The following is a 24,070-nucleotide window of genomic DNA, read 5'->3' on the forward strand; positions in this document are numbered from 1 at the left end:
CCAGCACTACAATACACCTTTTATTACACATAAAGGAGAGCATCATACACACCCTTGAAAAATTATGATTGATGGCCTGCTGGTGACACTCAAAAACATTAGGAGCAAAGGCCTGCTGGTGACCCTCTAAAACATTAGGGGCAAGGATCTGCTGCTGATCTGACCATCTAAAACATTAGGGGTGAGGATCCGCTGCTGAGCTTATAATCTAAAACATTAGGGCTGATGGCCTACTGCCGAGCTGACCATCTAAAAAATTTGGTGGGCGAGGGCCTGCTGCCGAGCTGACCATCTAAAAAATTTGTGGGTGAGGGCCTGCTGCCAAGCTGAGCATCTGAAAAATGTTGTGTGGCGAGGGTCTGCTGCCAAGCTGACCATCTAAAAATATAGGGCTGACGGTCTGCTGGTGACCCTCAAAAACATTATGGATGAGGGCCTGCTGGTGATTCTCAAAAACATTATGGATGAGGGCCTGCTGGTGACCCTCTAAAACATTATGATTAGGGGCCCGCTGCTGAGATGACCCTCTAAAATAGTAGGTGCGAGGGCAGCCTAATAAGCATATTGATATGATGGAGGAGGAGGGGGGGAGGTCGAGAAAAGGGAGATTGAACCATATACCCTTTTTAGTGGTGGAAGGGCTGCATGGGAATACTGTGTATTCAATACACCATAAAAGACACATTTAGAGTGACTTTATGTTCAGCCACTTTCCTGAGTCCCAACAGACAAGACTTTGCTGTCCTCATCTGGAGGATTACTCTTAATCTCCCCATCCTATTCCTCCACTTCTACCCATCCATGCTGAACAGATGGAATAAAACTTTCATGGGTACTACCCTCTGTAGCTGAGGCAACCGTCTCCTGCTCCTCCTCCTCATCATCATCATCATTCAATTTGCGCTGAGAAGACGAACTGAGGGTGGTCTGGCTATCACCCTGTGTACTGTCTTCCCCCATTTCCACCTCTTCCACATGCAAAGTGCCTTAATTGTAAGCAGCGAGCATTTGAGTAGACACAGAAGTGGGATGGTTAAGCTGATAATAGCGTTATCGCCGCTTACCATCTGTGTTGATTCCTCAAATTGCGTAAAACCTCACAGAGGTCAGACATCAATGCCCACTTGTCGCTTGTGAAGAGCTGAAGCTGACTGGAAAGGCGACGACCATGTTGCAGCTGGTATTCCACTACTGCGCTCTGCTGCTCACAAAGCCTGGACAACATGTGGAACGTGGAGTTCCAGCGCATGCTCAAGTCACACAACAGTTGGTGAGCTGGAAATTGCAAGCGCTGCTGCAGCGTTGCCAGACTGGCGGAAGCTGTCAATGACTTGCAGAAATGGGCACACACGTGGTGCACCTTCACCAGTAGCTCAGGCAAATTGGGGTAGAATTTGAGAAACCACTAGGTTGAACACGTGGGCTAGGTATGGTATGTGTGTGAACTTGCCAAGCTCCAAAGCCACCACCAAGTTACGGCCATTATCAGACATAACCATGTCTGGTTGTAGGTTGACTGGCGAGAGCCACAGCTCAGTCTGGTCCCTTATCCCCTGCCACAGCTTTGCGGCAGTATGCTGTTTGCTCCCTGAGCAGATCAGTTTAAGAACAGCCTGTTGCCGCTTCCCCACTGCAGTGCTACACTGCTTCCAGCTACTGACTGATGTCTGACTGGTGCTGCAAGATGATAATTCAGAGGTGGAAGTGGAGGAGGAGGTGGAGGAGGAGAAAGGGGGTTGCAGCCACTAACGTAGGTGGTGGAAGAAACCCTAATGGAAGTAGGGCCTGCAATCCTTGGCATCGGTAGCACCAGTCCCATCCCAGGGTATTACTCGCTCCCAGCCTCCACAATGTTCACCCAGTGTGCCGTCAGGGAAATGTAGCATCCCTGGCCAAAAGGACATGTCCATATGTCAGTCATTAAGTGGACCTTCCCAATAACTGCGTTGGTCAGGGCACAGGTAATGTGACGAGACACATGCTGGTGTACGGCTGGGAATGCACACCATTAAAAATATTGGTAGCTGGGGACAGAGTATCGCGGGACAGCCGCTGCCATCAGGCTGCGGAAAGCCTCAGTGTCCACAAGCCTAAATGGCAACATTTCCAGGGCCAGCAATTAGGAAAGGTGCGCATTTAGTGCTATGGTCTGTGGGTGGGTGGCTGGGTATTTGAGATTTCATTCAAAGGCCTGGGGTATGGACATTTGTACGCTGCGCTGGGACACAGAAGTGGATGTGCTAGCTGATGGTGCTTGCGAAGGTCAAGGTGCATGGCTGGCTTGTTCCTTGGACAGGGGATTGGCCAGCATGTAACGCAGGGGAAGAGGAGGCAGTGGTGTGACCCCCAGACACTGGTTGTGGACCCAGGTGTTAGGCCCACCTATTAGGGTGCTTTGATGCCATGAGACGGCTCATGCTGGTGGTGGTGTCGTTGCTAGTGTTTATGCCCCTGCTCATTTTGGTACGCCACAGGTTGCAAATAAAAATTATTTTATCATCCGCGCTTTCCTCAAAAAAGCGCTAGACTAAAGAGCGCCTACCCCTTGGCAAGGGAGATTGCCGCAAGGGGGTGCTCCTGGGAACACCTGTTTGGTGTGGCCCGCCTTCTCCATTTTGCCACCCCACTGCCTCTTCCAGCCTGTTGCGATGCTGTGGATCCCTCACCCTCTTTACTGCTGTCCTCGCTCGGCTTGCCACCTTCCCAGGTTGGATCAGTAAATTCATCGTCCAGCACCGCCTCTTCCCCTTCCTCAGTCTGGTCATCCTTCTGACTTGTTGACCTAACAACAACCTCAGTTATTGACAACTGTGTCTCATCCTTATCATGAACCTCTTGAGATACTAATTGCGGTTGATTTATTGGCAACTGTGTCTCATCATCATCATCCACCTCGTGAAACACTAATTGCCGTTCTGTACCATCATCTTCTTCTGACTGTGGATGCTCCAGAGTTTGGGAATCAGGACACAAGATCTCCTCATGTCCCTCTTCAAGTGGGCTTGGCGAGAGGCCCAAATTAAGTGTGGGATCACTTGTTTGCTAAGACTTTTCATGGGGGGTGGAAGCAGGATCAGCGTGAGGATTCTGTTGACCAGACTCTTTGCTACTGAGACTGGACTTTGGAAGACAGGGTGGTGCTTAACCAACTGGAAGCATTATCTGCTGCAATCCAACCGACCACCTGGTCGCACTGGTCTGACTTCGAGAGTGGTGTCCTGCGCCGCCCTGAAAACTGGGACATGAAGCTAGGTATCGTGGATGAGTGTGTTTTTATATTTTTAGGATGCACAAACATTAAACAGGAGGTATAGCGCAAGTAATGTCGCTGCCACCACCGCCTAATAAAAAATGGCACTGAATTAATGTTACTAATATTTAGGTTGCACAAAGTTTTACAGGAGGTATAGCGCAAGTAATGTCGCTGTCACCACCGCCTAAAAAAAATTTATGCTGCATTAATGTCACTGATATTTAGGATGCGCAAACGTTAAACAGGAGGTATATGTCATCACCAGACATCTGAGAAGCTCTGACAGATGCCTTTCAGAACCTCCTCCTTGAGCTTTCTTTGTTTTGCTTTCAGTTCCTCATCTCGTTAGCCTCTCTCAGCTGTCATGTAGTTGTACTGATTGCATCCCTTTAAATTCCTCCCCATAGTGCATCAGTTTGGGGTTTATATTACTTCCTGGAGTGTGTGTGCATGCTGATCCTACTTCCCAGTCTTCTACAAGATAAGTGTTGTGCATTCATTTGTGTTTTTCTGTTTGCTGGATCCCAGGTGACCCTGACTCCCTCCATATCTAGTGTAGGGAGCCGGTGGTCGTGTCCCCTCACTATTATAGGGTGTTCAGGTGTTATACAGTCGAGGTACGAGGATATGCGATCATCTACCATTGGGATTTTCGCATAGGCTGAGCAGTCAGGGAGAGTGCCAGGTCTGATGCAGGGGTCTCCCTTTTTGTTCCTTAGTTTTGGATCCAGTGAGTCGTATATTCATTTTGTGTTGTCTTGTTTCCTGTACACCTTCCGTGACATTATAAACCGCCAAAACCGTCTCAAGCATGGATCCGGTTTCACTTTTGACTGAACGCTTGCAGGGTCTTTCATTGGAGGTAGCAGATCTCCGTAAGACTCTTTCTCAGTTTCAAGTGACCGGTTCAGCTTGCGTTCATGGAGTTTGTTCTGAGCCTAAGATCTCGCTTCCGGATACGTTCTCCGGGGGTAGTGAGAATTTTGTGCGTTTTAGAGAGGCTTGCAAACTCCATTTTCGCCTTCTTCCCCATTCCTCTGGTGATGAGAAACGGAGGGTGGGGATCATTATATCGCTGCTCAGGGATAACGCTCAGTCCTGGGCCTTTTCACTGCCGGCGGGGGCACGGCCCCTCCATTCAGTGGATGAATTCTTTTTAGCCTTGGGTCAGATATATGATGATCCGGATCGTATTGCTTTGGCTGAGTCTAGACTACGTCTGTTATGCCAGGGTAAACAATCCGCAGAGATATACTGCTCAGAATTTCGGAGATGGGCAGCTGATACTGGTTGGAATGATGCTGCACTCTGAAGTCAATTTTGCCATGGTCTTTCAGAGGGATTGAAAGATGCATTTGCCTTTCATGAGAGGCCTACCTCCTTGGACTCTGCCATGTCTTGGGCCGTTCGTATTGACAGGCGTCTTAGAGAGAGAGGAGAGATCACTCCTTCCTGTCATACTCAATCCCAGGACAGTGCAGCGGTCTCAATTTGTGCGCAGGGGTCTCAGTCGCTGTCAACCCCTTCTGAGCAGGAGCCCATGCAGCTGGGGTTGATTGCCTCTGACAATAGAAGATTCAGCCCGCATGGGAAGGTTTGTTTTTGTTGTGGAGGTATAAATCATTTGGCAAATGTTTGTCCCTCTAGGAGATTCACTCAGTTTTTTGGGAGTAATAAAGAAACAAAAAGGAAAAAATCCTTTAAAAATGTTCCATCTGTTAACATTGGCAGGGTTGAGGCGGAAATTGAAGGTTTTCCGTTTGCTTGTAGTTCCCGTTTTGTCCTGCCTGCCAGGGTGGCGCTAGAGAGCAAGAACATTTTTGTGAGATTTTTGTACATAGTGGAGCAGCTGTCAATCTCATTGATAATCAATTTGCGATAACTCATGGTTTCCAGGTATAAACTTTGGGAAAGGATATTCCTGTTTGTGCAATTGATTCCGCTCCACTTTCTCAGAAATCATTAAAGGGCATAGTTCACAATATCCGTTTAATTGTGAGTGATGCTCATGTTGAGGATGTGTCATGTTTCGTCCTTAGCGGATTGTCTACTCCTCTAGTGTTGGGGCTACCCAGGCTCACTAAACATAACCCCACCATTGATTGGCAAGCGAGGCAAATAAATGATTGGAGTGACTTTTGCAGAGAGAATTGCCTCACGACATCTGTTTCTACTAAGACTGCACCATCTTTTCTCTCTGAATTTTCGGATATCTTCTCTGAGAGTGGAGTTCAGGATTTGCCCCCGCACAGGGAGTACGATTGCCCTATTAATCTCATCCCAGGCGCCAAACTGCCTGAATCTCGTTTATACAATCTCTCCCAACCTGAAAGGGTCGCTATGCGTGCTTATATCTCTGAGAGTCTGAGAAAAGGACACATACGACCCTCGAAGTCACCTGTTGCTGCAGTTTTTTTCTTTGTTAAGAAAAAAGATGGTTCTTTAAGACCTTGTCTGGATTTCAGGGAGCTGAACAGTATCACAATTCGTGACCCTTATCCTCTTGCTCTGATCCCGGACCTGTTTAACCAGATTGTTGGGGCTAAAGTTTTTTCCAAATTAGATCTAAGAGGGGCATACAACCTGGTCAGGGTCAGAGAAGGAGACGAATGGAAGACGGCCTTCAATACCCCTGAGGGCCATTTTGAGAATTTGGTTATGCCTTTTGGTTTGATGAATGCTCCAGCCGTTTTTCAGCATTTCGTGAACAGCATTTTTTATCATTTAATGGGGAAATTTGTATTAGTGTATTTGGATGACATTTTGATTTTTTCTCCTGATTTCAAAACTCATAAGGAACACTTACGTCAGGTCTTGCTCATCCTGCGGGAGAATAAATTATACGCGAAACTGGAAAAATGTGTGTTTGCGGTTCCAGAAATTCAATTTCTGGGGTTTCTTCTCTCCGCTTCTGGTTTTTGCATGGACCCCGAGAAGGTCCGTGCTGTGCTTGAGTGGGAGCTTCCTGAGAATCAGAAGGCGCTGATGCGTTTTTTGGGCTTTGCCAATTATTACAGGAAGTTTATTTTGAATTATTCCTCTGTTGTTAAACCACTCACTGATATTACCAGAAAGGGGGTAGATTTTTCTTCCTGGTCGGTAGAGGCGTGTAAAGCCTTTTCTAATATCAAGGAGAGTTTTGCTTCCGCTCCCATCTTGGTACAACCTGATATTTCTCTACCCTTCATAGTTGAGGTTGATGCTTCTGAGGTGGGTGTGGGTGCGGTCTTGTCTCAGGGTTCCTCTCCTGCCAAATGGCAACCGTGTGCCTTTTTCTCGAAGAAACTCTCCTCCGCAGAGAGAAATTACAATGTGGGAGATAGGGAGTTGTTGGCCATCAAGTTGGCTTTTGAGGAATGGCGCCATTGGCTAGAGGGAGCCAGACACCCTATTACCGTGTTTACTGACCACAAAAATCTAGCCTACTTGGAGTCAGCTAAGCGTCTGAACCCGAGACAGGCTAGATGGTCTTTGTTCTTTTCAAGGTTTCATTTTGTTGTCACGTTCCGCCTGGGGTTAAGAATATGAAGGCAGATGCCCTGTCACGTTGTTTTCCGGGAGGTGGGAATTTTGAAGACCCGGGTCCCATTTTGGCTGAAAGTGTGGTGGTCTCTGCTCTTTATCCTGAATGGAGGCAGAGGTGCAGGTAGCCCAGTCAGAGGCTCCTGATCTTTGTCCTCCTGGGAGGTTGTTTGTGCCTCTCGCTTTAAGACACAAGATTTTTAAGGAACACCACGATACGGTCCTTGCTGGGCACCCGGGGGCAAGAGCCACAGTGGATCTCATCGCTCGGAGATTCTGGTGGCCGGCACTTCGTAAGTCGGTTGAGGGTTTTGTGGCAGCCTGCGAGACCTGCGCTCGTGCCAAAGTCCCTCATTCTCGGCCATCAGGTCCTCTCCTTCCCTTACTCATTTCTTCCCGTCCTTGGACACATCTGTCCATGGACTTCATAACGGACCTGCCTCATTCCTCAGGGAAGACTGTGATTCTGGTGGTGGTGGACCGTTTTAGCAAAATGGTGCATTTCATCCCTTTTCCTGGCTTGCCCAATGCTAAGACGCTGGCACAGGCATTTATTGATCACATTGTCAAATTGCATGGTATTCCTTCAGACATAGTCTCTGATAGGGGCACGCAGTTTGTTTCCAGATTCTGGAAGGCTTTCTGTTGTCGCTTGGGGGTTTGGTTGTCATTCTCTTCTGCTTTCCACCCGCAGTCGAATGGCCAGACAGAGCGCGTCAATCAGAATCTGGAGACATATCTGCGCTGTTTTGTGGCGGAGAATCAGGAGGATTGGTGTTCTTTTTTGTCCCTTGCTGAGTTTGCTTTAAATAACTGTCGTCAGGAGTCCTCTGATAAGTCACAATTTTTTGGTGCATATGGGTTTCATCCGCAGTTTTGGACATTCTCGGGAGAGGGGTCTTCTGGTTTACCTGATGAGGACAGACTCTCCTCGTCTTTGTCATCTATTTGGCAAAAGATTCAGGATAATCTAAAGAGCATGAGTGAGAGATATAAGCGTGTGGCGGATAAGAGACGTGTGCCTGGTCCGGACCTGAATGTTGATGATCTGGTGTGGTTGTCTACTAAGAATATCAAATTGAAGGTTCCCTCCTGGAAGTTGGGTCCTAAGTTTATTGGGCCTTACAAAATCTTGTCTGTCATCAATCCTGTTGCCTACCGTCTTGATCTTCCTCAGACTTGGAAGATCAATAATGTTTTTCATAAGTCCTTATTAAAACCTTACTGATTGCATCCTTTTAAATTCCTCCCCATAGTGCATCATTTTGCGGTTTATATTACTTCCTGGAGTGTGTGTGCATGCTGATCCTACTTCCCAGTCTTCTACAAGATAAGTGTTGTGCATTCATTTGTGTTTTTCTGTTTGCTGGATCCCAGGTGACCCTGACTCCCTCCATATCTAGTGTAGGGAGCCAGTGGTCGTGTCCCCTCACTATTATAGGGTGTTCAGGTGTTATACAGTCGAGGTACGAGGATATGCGATCATCTATCATTGGGATTTTCGCATAGGCTGAGCAGTCAGGGAGAGTGCCAGGTCTGATGCAGGGGTCTTCCTTTTTGTTCCTTAGTTTTGGATCCAGTGAGTCGTATATTTATTTTGTGTTGTCTTGTTTCCTGTACACCTTCCGTGACAGTATAGCGCAAGTAATGTCGCTGTCACCACTGACTAATAAAAAATGACACTCAATGTCACTGATATTTAGGTTGCACAAACGTTATACAGGAGGTATAGTGCAAGTAATTCACTGTCACTACCACCTAAATAAAAAATTACACTGAATGTCACTGATATTTAGGATGGGGAAACATTATACAGCAGATATAGTGCAGGTAATGTCGCTGCCACCAGCAGCAAAAAAATTAGACTGAATGTCACTGATATTTCGGATACGCAAACGTTATACAGGAGATGTAGCGCACGCAATGTAACTGTCCGCAGCGGACACTGTCTACAGAAAAAGTACGCTGGATGTCACAGATATTTTTAGGCTGCGTACATGTTACACAGGGGATGTAGCGCAGATAATGTTGCTGTGACCAGCGGCGAAAGAAATTACACTGAATGTCACTGATATTTCGGATGTGCTAACGTTATACTGGAGGTGTAGCGCAGGTAATATAGCTGCCACCAGCAGCAAAAAAATGAGACTGAATGTCACTGATATTTCAGCTACACAAACGTTATACAGGAGATGTAGCGCAGGTAATCTGTCGGCAGTGGACACCGTCTACGGAAAAAGTACACTGGATGTCACAGATATTTTTAGGCTGTGCACACATTAGACAGGAGATGTAGCGCAGATAATGTCGCTGTCTGCAGCGGCCAAACAATTGCAAGCTATTTAGCACAGGTTGCACTAAAAATATATATTGTTGCCAGATACAACTATAGTCCTTAGAAGGATTTTTGGGTCTCTAACAAGTTTTAGTATTTTAGGGCAGGTAGTGCTAAAAATATATATTGCTGCCACAGACAATAGTCATTAAAAGGACTTTTGGGTCTATAACAAGTATAAAAACTAAAATACTGCTATTTCAATCCCTACACTATCTCTCCCTTCTGCTCTTCAGCTCCCCCGACTAAGGCCTCTTGCACACAAACTTTTTTTTTTCCATTTACTTTCCGTTTTTATTTGCGTTCCATATACGGACCGTATACGGAACCATTCAGTTCAATGGATCCGCAAAAAAAGCAGAAGGTACTTCATATGCCTTCTGTTTCCGTATTTCCATTTTTCCGTTCCGTTCAAAGATAGAACATGTCCTATTATTGTCTGCATAATAGACAAGGATAGTACTGTTCTATCAGGGGCCAGCTGTTCTGTAAAAAATGGAATGCACATGGACGTCATCCGTATTTTTGGCGGATCAGTTTTTTGAGGACCGCAAAATACTGAAAAAGCCATACGGTCGTGTGGAAGCCTAATACTGAGCCGAACACGTGTCATCGGGTGCTATATAGCACCTGATGAAGTGTTTCGGGCAGCCAACCACTGTTATGCCAGCAGCCGACATGGTCACGGCATTAGAGTGAATGGCAGTGCTTACCTGCACGTTTATTGGCTGCGTAGCAGCCAACAAACGTGCGGGGAGGAGACTCGAGCATCGCGCTTGAGCACATGCGGTATTCGGCGGTATGCTCGCCCAACACTAGTCATCACGGCCGGCGTGATGATGTAATCTCGTCTCGCACATGATTTAAGCCAAGATCTTCAAGCAAAATGGAGGCTGGTGGCCCATCGCAAGCAAATGGAGGAGGTAAGTTAGGATTTTTTTGTTTTTTATACTATTTCAGTTTAAATCGATTCACTGATACGAAGCACAAGGAAATTCGGCTTCTTCGTGGGATTCGATTAGCTCATCTCTAGATAGATAGATAGAATAATATGAGATAGATAGACATGAGATAGATATTAGTTATAGATACTAAGCCACGCCTCTAACTCCTCCTGCCTCTTTATACCCCTGCATAGTAGTTATGCCCACATTGTGCCTTCTTACAGCAGCTACGCCCACATTGTCCTTCTCACAGTAGTTATACCCAATTGTGTCTCCTCACAGCAGTTATGCCCACATTGTGCCCCTCACAGTAGTTATGCCCACATTGTGCCCCCACATAGTAGTTATGCCCACATTGTGCCTCCTCATGGTAATTATGCAAACACAGTAGTTATGCCTACATTGTACCCCACACAGTTTTTATGTTCACATTGTGCCCCTTCACAATAGTTATTTGCACATTGCACCACCACACAGTAGGTATGCCCGCATTATGCCCCCTTTACAGTAGTTGCCAGTGCATTAGTTATGCCACCTTGTGCTCCCTCACAGTAGTTATGCCCACACCGTGTCCCTTCACAGTAGTTATACCCACATTGTGCCCCCACACAGTAGTTATGCCCACCTTACAGTAGTGCCCTTATTAGTTGTGCCAACTCCATTAATAAAATAAACACTCACCTAGGTGCTACCCCAATTATCCAGCACACCCTGCACTCTCCAGCATGTATGATGTGGTCCCACATTGTGCCTTTTAGGCTGTGTAGGATGAGACAGAGGTTGATTCCCAGGTCTGCATGCTCCTCCTACAACGCCCAGCAGCGAGATGTGTAACTGCATTGTGCTTGCTGGGGAGCACCGGCATTTGAGTTGGACGGTGAAGCAGGGGGCAGACAGCTAAGGAACCTAAGGGCTAAGAGACAGTTGAGAGATGGACATAACCCTCACAGGATCTCAGGACAGCCATCAAAATCCGGGACTAACCCACTGGATCCAGGACAGTTGGGATGTGTGGACATACACAAGACAGAAGTGGGCTGTATCTGGGACCTAGGACATATCAACCTAACACCATTGGTCTTTGTATGAACTTGTGTATGCCTAGTCCAATTTGTTCTGATTGTTTCATTAAGATTTTAATTACAATTATTAGATGAAGAAAGGAGTGTGTATGTAATGCACAATAGAAGGCATCCTTTGTGTTCTATGATATCTACAAGAACTAAAGCTGTTTCTCTCAACAAATAATAACGTGCTGTTCATATGGAACAAAAACAAATGATTTAACCTTTTTAGGGTATTCAGTATGGCTTAAACCTTTACATTATATTTCATCTCCTACACTTTTCAATTGCATTACTCTATATACCTCACAATAAAGAGTGAATAGAAATTCTTCCCTTTCAGTCATTAACTCACCCTTTGCCTGTAAAGGACTGAAACGCTCCACATTGCCAGCTCATTTGGCGTTGAAAGGTTCATATCTTCAGTAGGACACAGATTTTCTATTCAGCAATTTTGGCTGGTAATACACTAGACTAAAGAGCGGGGGCGTTTGCCATGATGTACCCTGGCATCGCTAGGCTTCCTCTGCAGCTGCTATTTACCAGACAGCAATTGAGGGGAATGCAGCTGGCAAGGAAGAGAGTCTCCGAATTCTAAATAGGTTTGAGAAATCTGAGGGCTGATGATGTCATTATGTTTTCATTGTAGACCAGTAACAGACAGTAAATCGTTACCAATTACATCGCGCATGAACATATTATTGGGTAGACAGTTCAATTATTCAATTTATTGCAAATTAATTCTAATAAATGCAGTATGTGAGGGCCAGTAAACACCATGTTGTCCAATTTATAGCTATTTTCAATTTTCAGACTGTTTAGACAGCAGGCAAAACTGTGGAAATCAGTAAAATAGGAGATGAATTAAGATTAAAATGACATTTCTTTTAGTGCAGTCTCATATATTCAGTAGTAGTGAAAATATCACATTAAAAGGGAACTTATCAGGAGAGTCATCCTGCCGAAGCTACATGAGCATAAAATCCTGAGATTTCTAAAGGAGTTATCCCATGAAAAATATGCCACATTTTTCAAGTCAGGACCACGATTTAAAAACTTTTGAAATTACATGTAATAAAAAATATTGAGTCTAGTCACTGAGTTAGAATCTTTCTGCATAGCGTCACCTGCTTTTTGCTCTATTTCTTATTTCTCTGTCCACCTGGAAGTGAATGCATACACTTAGTTCCATCCTTCAGCTGCCAGCAGTATATGTTCTTTAAGAAGTTGTGCTGCAGCAAAAAGGGGACACACCCCTAAGCTGCCATCTTGAAATAATCCAGTAGAGCAATTGGATCAATGAATGGGTAGATTTTTGGATCCATGTGATGTACAGGGCTGGTTCTGGCTTTGTTAGAGATCGTCATGTACAATACGATGTCTGATTTTCATTTGTTATATTAATCATGAGATATCCCCTTTAATCATAACAGACATCAACATCTTCTCTGAAATGCTACAGCATTTTAGAGAATATATAGTTTAATACTGATCAGAGAGAATACTGAATACTGAGCAGAGAGAATAGTCAACTGGGCAGATGCGGATTGGGGAATTTCCCAGTGGGCCGATGCCCGGGGAACCGACTGATCCCTCCTCGCGGCCGCCCGCTAGGTATGTAATGATCGAACGCTCCCAGAGTTAATTAACGCTGGGGGCATCAAGTAGCTATGTACCTGGCCAACAACCACAGGTGCTCTACTGATTCCAGAATTCAACTGATTGCCATTGGAGTAGGAGGACAGAGTATGGCAGTTGGAGCTGGCCGCCATGGAAGGTCAGCTTCGGAGGAGGTATTTTGTTCTCCTGGGGCATTATGTTGTGCTGCAGTTTAGTTTTTTATCCTGCTGGGTCAGGTTATTGTTCTGCACTGAGGTATTTGGCTCTGCTGGGGTGGTATTTTGTGCCTCAATATGGTATTACTGGCCCGCCTAATTGTATTAGCCATTCTTTCTGTTTATTTGAACCCACCTACCACATAGGGTCACTTGTAGTTTTTTTCCAGGCTCCACTTTAAGTTCCCAGTCCACCTGGGAGGTTCCAACTGGCTTCTCAGCATGGGGCTTTTTTGATTGACAAGTGTCCATATTCAAATATGGAGAATGACAATCAAGTGGAGCCAATTAGGTAGACGGCAGGCAGTCACCCAGAGGACAATTCTCTATGCCCTGGCTCATTTTCTGAAACATTGAAGCTGTCTGTAAGGAGAAGGCCTTGTTGGGATTTCATGCTGTCCTTTCGTTTAACAACATCAGTATATACCTTTGTAACTAAAGGTGCCTATATAACGTTAATAGCTGTCTTCTGACTCCCCCATACACATACATGCTTACCTTGGCTTATGCTGTAGTGACACCCAAGCACAAGTGTCTCAGCCGCATGTCCCTGCAGACATAATAGTGTCTCCAAGTAGAATGTGCTTGTTTCGACTGGAAAAAAATATATATGCACAGTGAAAATATAGTTTATTCACATGCATGCCATATATCGATAGGATATGAATGCACTAATTGCTGATGAACCTAAGGTATAGCCACACGTGATGGAAAAAATCCATAACAGATTTCATAACAATTTCACCTTACACATTGTGACGTTGAATACTTTTGCGTTAATGAATACAAAAGTATTAAGGGAGTGGTACCTTTATAGGCTAACCAGGAAAAAAACATATTGCAAGCTTTCAGAGCACAAAGACTCCTTCTTCAGGCAGGATTACAAATGGCCTCAATCCCTTAATACTGTTGTATTTATTCTGGCTAACACAGTACTGTGCAATTCCTGCCACACACCTTACACGTTGCAAAGGGTGAAATCAGCTGAAAAATTGATCTGCTGCTGATTAAAAATCTGTATTGTGCCAGATGTGAATTTCCGCAGAGTGTTGATGAGATTTGTTACAATCTCGTCGACTTGGCTACTGCTACAGTAATATGCTGATTTTTTTGGCCACAAATCCAGATGCAAAATTGACAGCATATTTTCTACCCTTGGAATTCCAGTTTTATACAGGCTCTAAATGGAAGTTTTCTCTTAACTGCAAGTCCTGCCAGGATGCTTATTCTAGGGGCCAGCAGAGATGGCAGCTCAATTCTACATTTATCAACAGACAAAAAGGTTGTTCATTGACAGCTATCTCCCACATACTGTACAAATGCTAGCTGGGGGAACTGGCATGTTATTTCTATAGATAAGGTAAGAAGAGTCTTTTAGACATCTTAGTCTGTGTTGACACTTCGCTGAGGTTTCCGTTCTTCTGATCCATCAGAAGAACAACTTTTTTTTTTTTTTTTTTATGGATCTGGTTTATTTTGAGCATACTAAACATAACCCCAACCTGCCCATCCTAAATGCCAGACGTGCCAGTGCTATTGCCACCTGTGCAATCTCTATCATATAGCATCGGGCCTGGCGTGTCCTGCAGTGAACTAGTGTTATGCCTCGTATCAGAGAGTATGGTGCTTTTTCAGTAATATGTCACACATTGCATACAGTATCATGCGCCTGACACCATGGAATTTTGGGTGTTTCATAAATACATTATAACATTGTGCTAATTACACTGATTATGAAACAGATGACAGAACATCTGTAGAACGCTGTACAACTTTATTACCAGCCGCAATGTTTACTCTGGCTATACTTTTATTTCAAATATTCCTATGTGTCAAGTATGTGTTTCCTGCAGTTTTATGTGCGGTGATACAGAGGACATCCCTAGTGAATAGTGTTAATGACATGAAACATGCTGGAGGCAAACTAGAATTCACCAAAAGTAAAAACAAAAACTCTGGTTACGTCTACAGAGACATTTAAGTATCTAAAAAGATGCTAAATTATTTTCTTTAATGGAAATGTGCTGTAAAAAAGAACATACTTAAAGGGGACCTGTGATGTATATGCAGTCTGATCTGTAGAGCAGGAGGAGCTGAGCAGATGGATATGTAGGTTGGTGGGAAATGATTCAGTCAATTCTTTTATTAATTTAAATCTTGGAGTGCAGAGGGAGGTTCTACTCATTGACAGCTATCTTTGTGTGTACAGGGGAGACCATCAATCAATATTAGGACCGTCCACTGGGCTCTTGAGCCTTGAAAGTGCAGAGATTTATATAAATAAAATACAGGTTCTACTATATAGCAATCTGCGCTGCTCATTTAGACTTTATGAACACGTCCTTCATGTTCGGTGACATTAGGAAAATTGACCATGCAATTAAAAGAGGATGAGCCCCTGTTCTGTATGAAAGAAGGATGGAAACTCAAAATAATTTCCTCTGGAACCCATCTGACACTGCTCAAATGTACATGTTATTAGCAATGTGGGGGCTATGGGTGCCATTACACTTGTATTAGTGTCTGCGAGTACAGGAAATAAAATAATTGCAACTGGGCGCAGGTGTAAGGCTGGCAGTAGACATTTGATAAATGTCAATTTCAGCAGAACTGACCAACCATCTAATGTGTATGGGCCTCCTGACTCTCCCCCCATGGCAGATGTCATGGGAGATAAAGATCGAGCAGTTGGATTTCATCTGCCTGAATACTAGATTTTGGATTCTGAATGATAGCATCTTGTTGTGGTTCCTTCTCTGCTTCCTTTAGCAGAATACCCAGGGACCCACTCACTCTCAGATCTAGAACAGCATCACACACCAGAAGAATTTATCTATGTTGGTCCAGATGATCCTCATGTGATTTACATGTTTACCGTACTTAGGACTACTAAAGGTAAAAATCGGGGGAAAGTGCTCTGTGCCGCTGCCAGTAACCACGGCCATTAATGTACAGTCATCTTTTCTTTGAAAGAATACAAAAGGTCTTACGTCATACAACTATTACCTACATGCCCATACAGCTGTGTCATTGAAAATCTGGCAGTATCCTTTCCAATGGCTTCTGTCGCCTGACTTTGACCAGTGCTAGACCAGCCTTCTGCACTGCCAGTGAACCCTCACCATCCTGTTTGTGCAGGCATAGCTTGTGCACAATTATTTCACTCATCATTGAGCATCTGACAAGAGCTCTACATATCAAATGCTGTGTAGGTGTAGTGTGTCTGGAGGTAAAAAGGTCTTTCATGGCAGCTCAGCAGCTACATATCTCAATAAGATCTTAAAGTATAGGCACAAATGTCTTTGTATAACACCCAAACTGTCTGCTGCTTGTTACCAAGATATACACACACCTTATATATGCAGTATTTCAGTATTTGAGTGCTCAGCCCAATCTATAACTTTTTTATATACAATTGTGTTGGTTGGGTGGATCAACGGGGCTTTGTAGCACCACTCCTTTGTTAAAGGTACAGTGAGCCACTATTACCTTTGTCTTTTCAAGATATACACACAGCCTGACCCCATGTATACTGAAAAGAGATTATAAAATACAACAGCTCATCATGAGGATCAAATCTGACCTGTGTACTTTTAGCCTGTCCCAGTGATTCGGTGAGTTGTACCTATGAATAGGGTGATGCAAATTTAGTATTTGTGCACTATACATGCAATAAAAATATTTTAAGGTTTTTATTCACATTTCCTTCTTTGGTAGTGTCCCTGCTGTTTCTCCTGTGGCCTAAATTCTGGACTACCTTCTCCTATGTTCAGTGGTGGAAAAACATGCTCAGTAATTACGCTGCTCCTTTCCCTCCTCTCATTGCCAACATAGTGATCTCACGGTGAAGCGGCCCAGGCAGCTTTCATCCATTCATCCCTTCTAAATTCTTAAATAGCTGTATATCTGTGTAGTCAGTGGAGAAGGAAATTGGAAAGGGTGGATATATACCATAATGCTACTTATCAATGAATTGCCGGAGCTGCGAGGGACTATTTTCTATGCAGGGTAGGAAAGAGAACAGAACTTTGGAAATGGAGGAGTCAGAGTTAGCAAATGCTGAGTGCAATGCATTTCTGGGAGATGGAGGTACTTGCCTAGGAAAAGCTGGAGAAGGTTATGGCACTACTGCGAGCGTCGGTGCCTTCTCAAACAGCTGATCGGCGGGGGTCCTGGATGTCCGATCAGATACTGATGATCTATCAAGAGGATAGGTCATCAGTATTTAAGTCTTGGAAAACCCCTCTAATCCTGTACGGTCAATCTGCAGAAAGTCTTAGCCTTTGCCAATCCGTGTAGAGTGTTAATAAATCAACCTAACTGAGCTGGAATCCCTAACCAAATCTCCTGCAGCAAAAACTATAATGTACGAACGTAAATTTCATACATTTTAACAATCATTCATTTTCAGTGAAATATGAATTAAACTAATTCTGACCACTTTTAAATTAGGATATTTTACAGGTTAAATCAATGCGGAATATCCTTGCAGACATTGCTTTATCTTTTACGGCTTATTGATTTGGGGCTTAAAGGGGTTGTCCACATTCACACCACAGTTCTTCTTAGCAGCTGCCAGAGCTGGAATCATGTAATTCTCTTCACTGTGTAATGGCCATGCTGGGAGCTGAGCTGCAGGAACTCAACACGACCACTACACAGTGGACAGAGCTGCCTAGTTGGACAAGCGGTATCACTTACTTAAATAGGCAGGTAAATAGATGTGACATACAATGTGCTACACTGTTCCAGAACTGCATCACAACTATTGCCTGGCAAAGTAAGCCAACAAATAGTTGGTATAAAGTTAATCCAGTATTGCACTGGCAGATTTTCTCTCCCTATGCTGTGAAGGAGATCACTACATGTAATAGCAGCGGTCTCCACCGCTAGAGAACAGGCAATTGCTGGTAAGGAACACTTACAATCGCCTGCAGAATCATCTGGTGTAATACAGCCTTTAGCCAACAGTGTCTTGCCATGCACCACATTTATCATCCAGTTTGGGCCACTGTGATAAATCTGGTGTAGGTCTAGACAACCTGTCTAAGTCAACGCCATCTATAGGATTAGCAATTCTGAACCAGTGGCCCTGAGTTCCCAAAACTGGTGTAAAGTAGAACTGACTTAGTTGCCCAAAGCAACCAATCAGATTCCACCTTTCAGTTTCCAAAGGAGCTCTGAAAATTACAAGGTGGAATTTGGTTGCTATGGACAACTAAGACAGCATTCTTTTATACCAGTTTTGATAAATATCCCCAATATATCACCAAATAGTTTCCAAAGTATTCAGAAAATATTTGATAATACCTACTGAAAAGCTATTACATGAGGATGAAGCAATTCTTATTTTGCCTGTCCTCATATGACTTTATACTGCAGGAAAATTGGGCTGCTTCTTTTTGACATATAGGAAGAATAAGCAATTTATGACTAGGATATTGGACACAGTGAGGAGGAAGAAATCAATGTGGTCAATAGTGATGATTACTTCATCAAGGCTGCCCATATTAATGGATATAGGCAGATTAGGAAGGGTTGCTGCTCGAGTAACGGGGGAAGATCTAACTACATTTTATTATTCTGTCTCTTCACTGAAATGTTAAGACATGGCACTTTGCTTTTAGGATGTACCTGTAATAACTAGAACATTCATTTGAAAATCAATGTGCTATTCTTTGAATAACAATTGTGCCATTTTCACAGATACGAATGACAAAGGCATCAGTCAGTAGACAAATCCTGCCTCTCAGGGCATCTATGAGGTTCCCAACAAGGTGCACCCATGAAATGCACCCCTGATCCTTCTGACATGCATAGAGAGGGCTTATGTGACAGTAAACTCCACTAGGGTGACCTAATCAATCATATATACAGAATGTATAACCATGCACTTTATCTTCCACTGAAGCTCTAATGCTCCCTACGTGTCAGTATATACTGTATCTAACACCGCTGCAGACAGTCCCTGGCCTCAGAAGAATACGTCATGAGACCGCTGAGGCCATTGGTTGGCTGTAGTGGTCACATGAAATACACAGGCACGTCAACAATGCAGCTGAACAAGCAAATGCCAAAGGAGCAGCAGCTGAAAGTGGCGGGGAGGAAATAGACGAGTATTATTTCATTATTTTACGATAATTGCTGCCTTTAGAGGGTATTTGTAGTCAGAGAATCCCTTTAAAATAGGTGGCAAGAGACAAAATATACAGAAACTGTCATTTTCTACCAGTGGTTCTAACAAACTGTTCAGGTTACTATAACAAGCACTCATAATCATTTAGGTAGACTGGTATCCATGATGTGATGTTCTTTTCTATCTAGATGTCTACTGTGCCTTTAAATCTCTGTATGCTCATTATGTCCAATCCATTCTTCTGTTCCATAACTGTGGTTGTCTTCTTGATGGTTTTGGCAGAAAAATTCTTAATTCCAGTTTCCAGTGACTGTGGGTTTATACTTGTCTGAAATAGATAATAGATGTGTGTTATGGAGCAGTTGCAGAGCAGACTCTTGGCGCTGGCTCATTTCTGCTCTACAGCCGACTATCTTTTGGTATTTGGTACAATCTCATCCACCAGATATGACAACTGAATTTCTTCAGAGAGTGAGATGTACACATTAAAAGGGAAGAATAAATCAGAAATGGAAATCCAGTGATTTAACAATTCAATTGATAGTTTTTCTTTTTTTCTCGCAATCTTGTGCTGTGTAAATGGTTTGCAGTGTATACACAGTACAAAGATTGAGGGAACAAGTTTCATCTGCGTCCCTCCTTTTTTATTAACCCAGGACCAGATTCGGAAACCCACTTGTAGAAATTTATAATGCTATACCAGCCATTGAAATGAGATGTGTCCACTACAGCTAGATCCCTTCTTTTATACAAGATCCCCTCTAAAACGGGGGACACTCATTTTCAAACATTAGCTCATCCATAAGCTCTCAGTCAGTAGATCCTCCACCGGAACAGACTGCCAGAGTTCACAGCGCAGATGTGAACCCATTCTAGCCGAGCATACATACGTATGGGAGGATTGGGAGAGAAAGCCGTCAGCTGGACGATCATTATCTTAACACTTAGTGTGTGTATGCCCAGCATAAATAGTGAAGAAGCCAATATGATGAAGCAATTAAGTAATCGATTGACATAATACATATTCCCTTTAGATTTACTGGATATTTCCAGGTTTCACATTAGGCTAGTTTCATACTAGCGTTAAAATTCTTCCGCAGGCTGTTTCAGCAGAAGTTGTTGTCCGACTGAATCCTGACACTAAGGCCAGAAACAGGAGCGACCCACCCCGAGTCCTATTATTGTCATAGGCTCTGGCGGGCTCAGGCAGTATCCGGCTATGCTGCTGCTGGAACAACCTGCTGCTAATGTGAAACTAGCCTAACATTACTTGTTGACCTGGGTAATGGTGGAAGGAAGTAGGACTACAGTATCACTTTGTAGTCTGTAATTAAGAAGCCACATAGGTCTGCATAGGAGCTGTATGGCAGAAGACTTGTAATCAAGACCATTTGTAATGTTTTCTTTATTTTAGATTCATTGGATACAAGAGTCGACAGTGTACAAATCCTTTAAAAAGATATTTTTAGTAGCCCCCTTAGGCTACTTTCACACTTGCGTTCAGAGCGGATGCGTCTGAGACGGATCCGCTCATATAATGCAGACGGTGGCTCCGTTCAGAACGGATCCGTCTGCATTATATTGTTAAAAAATTTCTAAGTGTGAAAGTAGCCTGAACGGATCCGTCCAGACTTTACATTGAAAGTCAATGGGGGACGGATCCGTTTGAAGATTGAGCCATATTGTGTCATCTTCAAACGGATCCGTCCCCATTGACTTCCATTGTAAGTCTGGACGGATCCGCTTGCCTCCGCACGGCCAGGCGGACACCCGAACGCTGCAAGCAGCGTTCAGGTGTCCGTCTGCTGAGCGGAGCGGAGGCTGAACGCTGACAGACTGATGCATTCTGAGCGGATCCGCGTGCACTCAGAATGCATTAGGGCTGGACGGATGCGTTCGGGGCCGCTTGTGAGAGCCTTCAAACGGAGCTCACAAGCGGACACCCGAACGCTAGTGTGAAAGTAGCCTAATTACTCAGATGTCCCCTGATCACAGTCTGACTAAAATAATACAAATACAAGTTTTGAATGTTGTCCTTATATATATTTTAGTGAAGAAACATCCTCATGTACAGGGTTCTGTCCAACTAACAGATTCCGTTTAAGCACTAAGCAGTTTGGAGCATGATCACACGTACTGGCAGAAACACTTCAGAAAGCTGCACCATTGGCACATTGTAACAGTATGCAGAAACTATGCATATTCCTGGAACTGCTTCTTTGGAAAACTGTCAATTTAGCTTTTTAGGCTACTTCCACACTGGCGTTTCTGGGTCCGCTTGTGAGATCAGTTCCAGAGCTCTCACAAACGGCCCAAAACTGATCAGTTAAGCCCCAATACATTCTGAATTGATAAGGATCCGTTCAGAATGCATCAGTTTGGCTGTGTTTGGTCTCCGTTGCGTTTTTTAGACAGTCACTAAAACGCAGCTTGCAGCATTTTGGTGTCTGTCTGACTATGCGGAGCCAAACGGACCCGTCCGGACTTACAATGTAAGTCAATGGCGATGGATCCTTTTTTCAGTGGCACAATATGGTGCAATTGAAAACGGATCTATCCCCCATTGACTTTCAATGTAAGTCAAGACGAATCCGTTTTGACTTAGACTTTTTTTCTTATGAATAATGCAAACAGATCCATTATTAACGGATACAAGCATTTGCATTATTTGTGCGGATCCGTCTGTGCAGATAAAAGACGGATCCGCACAAAACGTGAATGTGAAAGTAGCCTAAAATGCAACTTTGCACCTTAGAGCACTCATTCCCAACCTTCTTACCACTGGAGAGTCCTTGGAAAAACCTTACATAAAACCATCAACAAAAGTATGCCCACCTATAACATGAGAAAAGAACAACACAAAATAACAAAATGTATAAAAATATATGCAGACAAATATGTTAATTCAATTTCTGATTAGACAAGATGATATGGCAAGACTAATGGCAATCTTTTAGCCAGGCAGATGTCCGAAAGTCGATGACCCCTTATGTTGTCTATATGCCCTAGTAAGACATATAGAAAGAGGTTATCAAAAGTTATACAAATCAGTACACTAAATTCAATACCCACATAAAAAAAAAAAAAAAGAAATCATGACAACACATAAGCAACCCATAAGCTGTTACATTAGATGTGTATCAGCTGATACTGCTGATTTGGGCAGGATCATCGACTATCCTCTAATGTATGTGTCTCCCCCTATTGCTTACATTGGGGGAGATAAGGATCAATTGGATTCAATTGCTCAACATTTTGTTAGCAGGAAGACAATCACTACGTATGCATGCTTGGCATATGTACGGAACAGCTATGTAATGTGTATGTCTCACTTCCTTCTGGGATTGGCGTCCCCACTTATCCCCTGGTTGAACTTGATGGACTTATGTCTTTTTTCAACCATATCAACTATGTAAGTCCAATATCACAATGGAGAATTACAAACTGTTGGATGATCAGTCATTAGAATGGTATCATTGGTATTCACTAGCCTAAATACAGCTATCCACGCTCATTAGCTGTTGGCTAAATGATAGTTCAGCTGACGACCATATCTCCATACACATTCAGTTTGTCCGAGTCTGTATGTGTTCTCAATGGAGAGAGATGGGAAAGCTGCTACCAGACACCTCTGGCAGTGACTTGTCTCCCAGGAAAATAAAAAGGATTGGCCAAAAATGTTAGGTTTGTTATGCCCCTTCCAGCACAGAGTCATATGGGAAGATGTTGTCCACAGTCCATATATTCCTAAAGGAATAAATGTTATATATACTGTATACTCTATAATAGAATCACGTGGTCATTTTGGAGTCATTAATCAGTTTTACAAAAGAAAAACAAGGTGGCCAAGATATACAGACATGATGCTGTATATTTTCTTTGTAGAACTTTTTGCCTTTGTTGTATTATTTATTTGGACAACACTATGGCTTTTTATCTGTCAGGACCAGACCTTATCAGTTCCAGGCAAACTCAGCAGGAGATGATTCTCTCAACACATTACAGGGGGTTACTTACCAAAGGGGAGATGTTGTGGGTTTTAAAGTCTTCATTGTGGCTAGGTGATAGAGAGGTATGGGGGAAGGGTTTTAAAAGTTTGGAGACAGCAAAAGGAAGTCATTTTACTTATGTTTCGTGTAGCTACAGAGAAGAGGAATTTTACTGTTCTGCTCTTGACTTCAGACTGAATCAACCAAGATGTGAAATGGCCTTATTAAAATAAGGTATGCCATTGAGAAGGACCAATAACTGAATACAGAAGGCAGCATTTTGCATAAACTAAATGTTTAATTGCTATCTGCAAAGAATGTAATTTCTAGCAGTGACTTGCAGCTATTGAGATATTGAGATGTCTGGTTTGGACACAAAGATATCTTTCTACTGGAATGTACAAAGTGTAGTATTGTACGAAGAACCTGAAACCCTCCAAGCTTACTGAGCAGAACTAAGTGGCTTCTTGGACCTTGTGTCCTGCCAGAGTGCAGAGAAATTACATCACTTCAGGACTGTTGCACAGAAGTCACTGGTAAGATATCCCTGGTTTATGTACCTTTATAGATGCACTTGCATTCCAGGAGTAACTTATTGCTACATTGGATAGAGATGAGAAATATGCATTTAATTACATAGTGACAACTTGCCGAATCATATTGGGACACACTGATGGAATTATTTTTTTCTCTTACCCAAAAAATGTTGATGTTATGTACCTGGAAATGTTGCATTTGATGTAATGTTGCCTTTAGCAAACGCTTATGAACAGAATGTTCAGAAAAAGCTGAAATTCTGTAAGCCATGGTGTCAGACTAAGCAAAATAGAATTAATGTGGCTGAAAGTACAACTTATTTACTGGATTTTACAGCCCTTTCTTTTAATTGGATTGCAGCAATTTTCATTTCTCTAGATTTATCTTGGAATATCTTAAAAGGAGAAGAGCACTGGGTTTCCATGGGATAGGAGTTATATGATCATTTCAAAATT

The 24,070-nt window shown here is 43.4% G+C and overlaps 1 protein-coding gene across 3 annotated transcripts in view; it reads left to right on the forward strand.

Moving 5' to 3' along the window:
- The window catches only part of SASH1 (SAM and SH3 domain containing 1), a 339,003-nt gene that overhangs the window by 87,860 nt on the left and 227,073 nt on the right, over nt 1-24,070 (forward strand). Inside the window, exon 1 of one of the 3 annotated variants that reach the window (XM_044291729.1) lies at nt 23,494-23,614. The exons of the other annotated variants lie outside the window; for them this stretch is intronic. The gene's annotated coding sequence lies outside the window, so the exon portion shown is untranslated. Of the gene's footprint in view, nt 1-23,493; nt 23,615-24,070 lie in introns of those variants that run through there. 3 annotated transcript variants of the gene reach the window in all.

Source organism: Bufo gargarizans, chromosome 4 (assembly GCF_014858855.1).
Source record: "Bufo gargarizans isolate SCDJY-AF-19 chromosome 4, ASM1485885v1, whole genome shotgun sequence".
Lineage (NCBI taxonomy): Eukaryota > Metazoa > Chordata > Amphibia > Anura > Bufonidae > Bufo > Bufo gargarizans.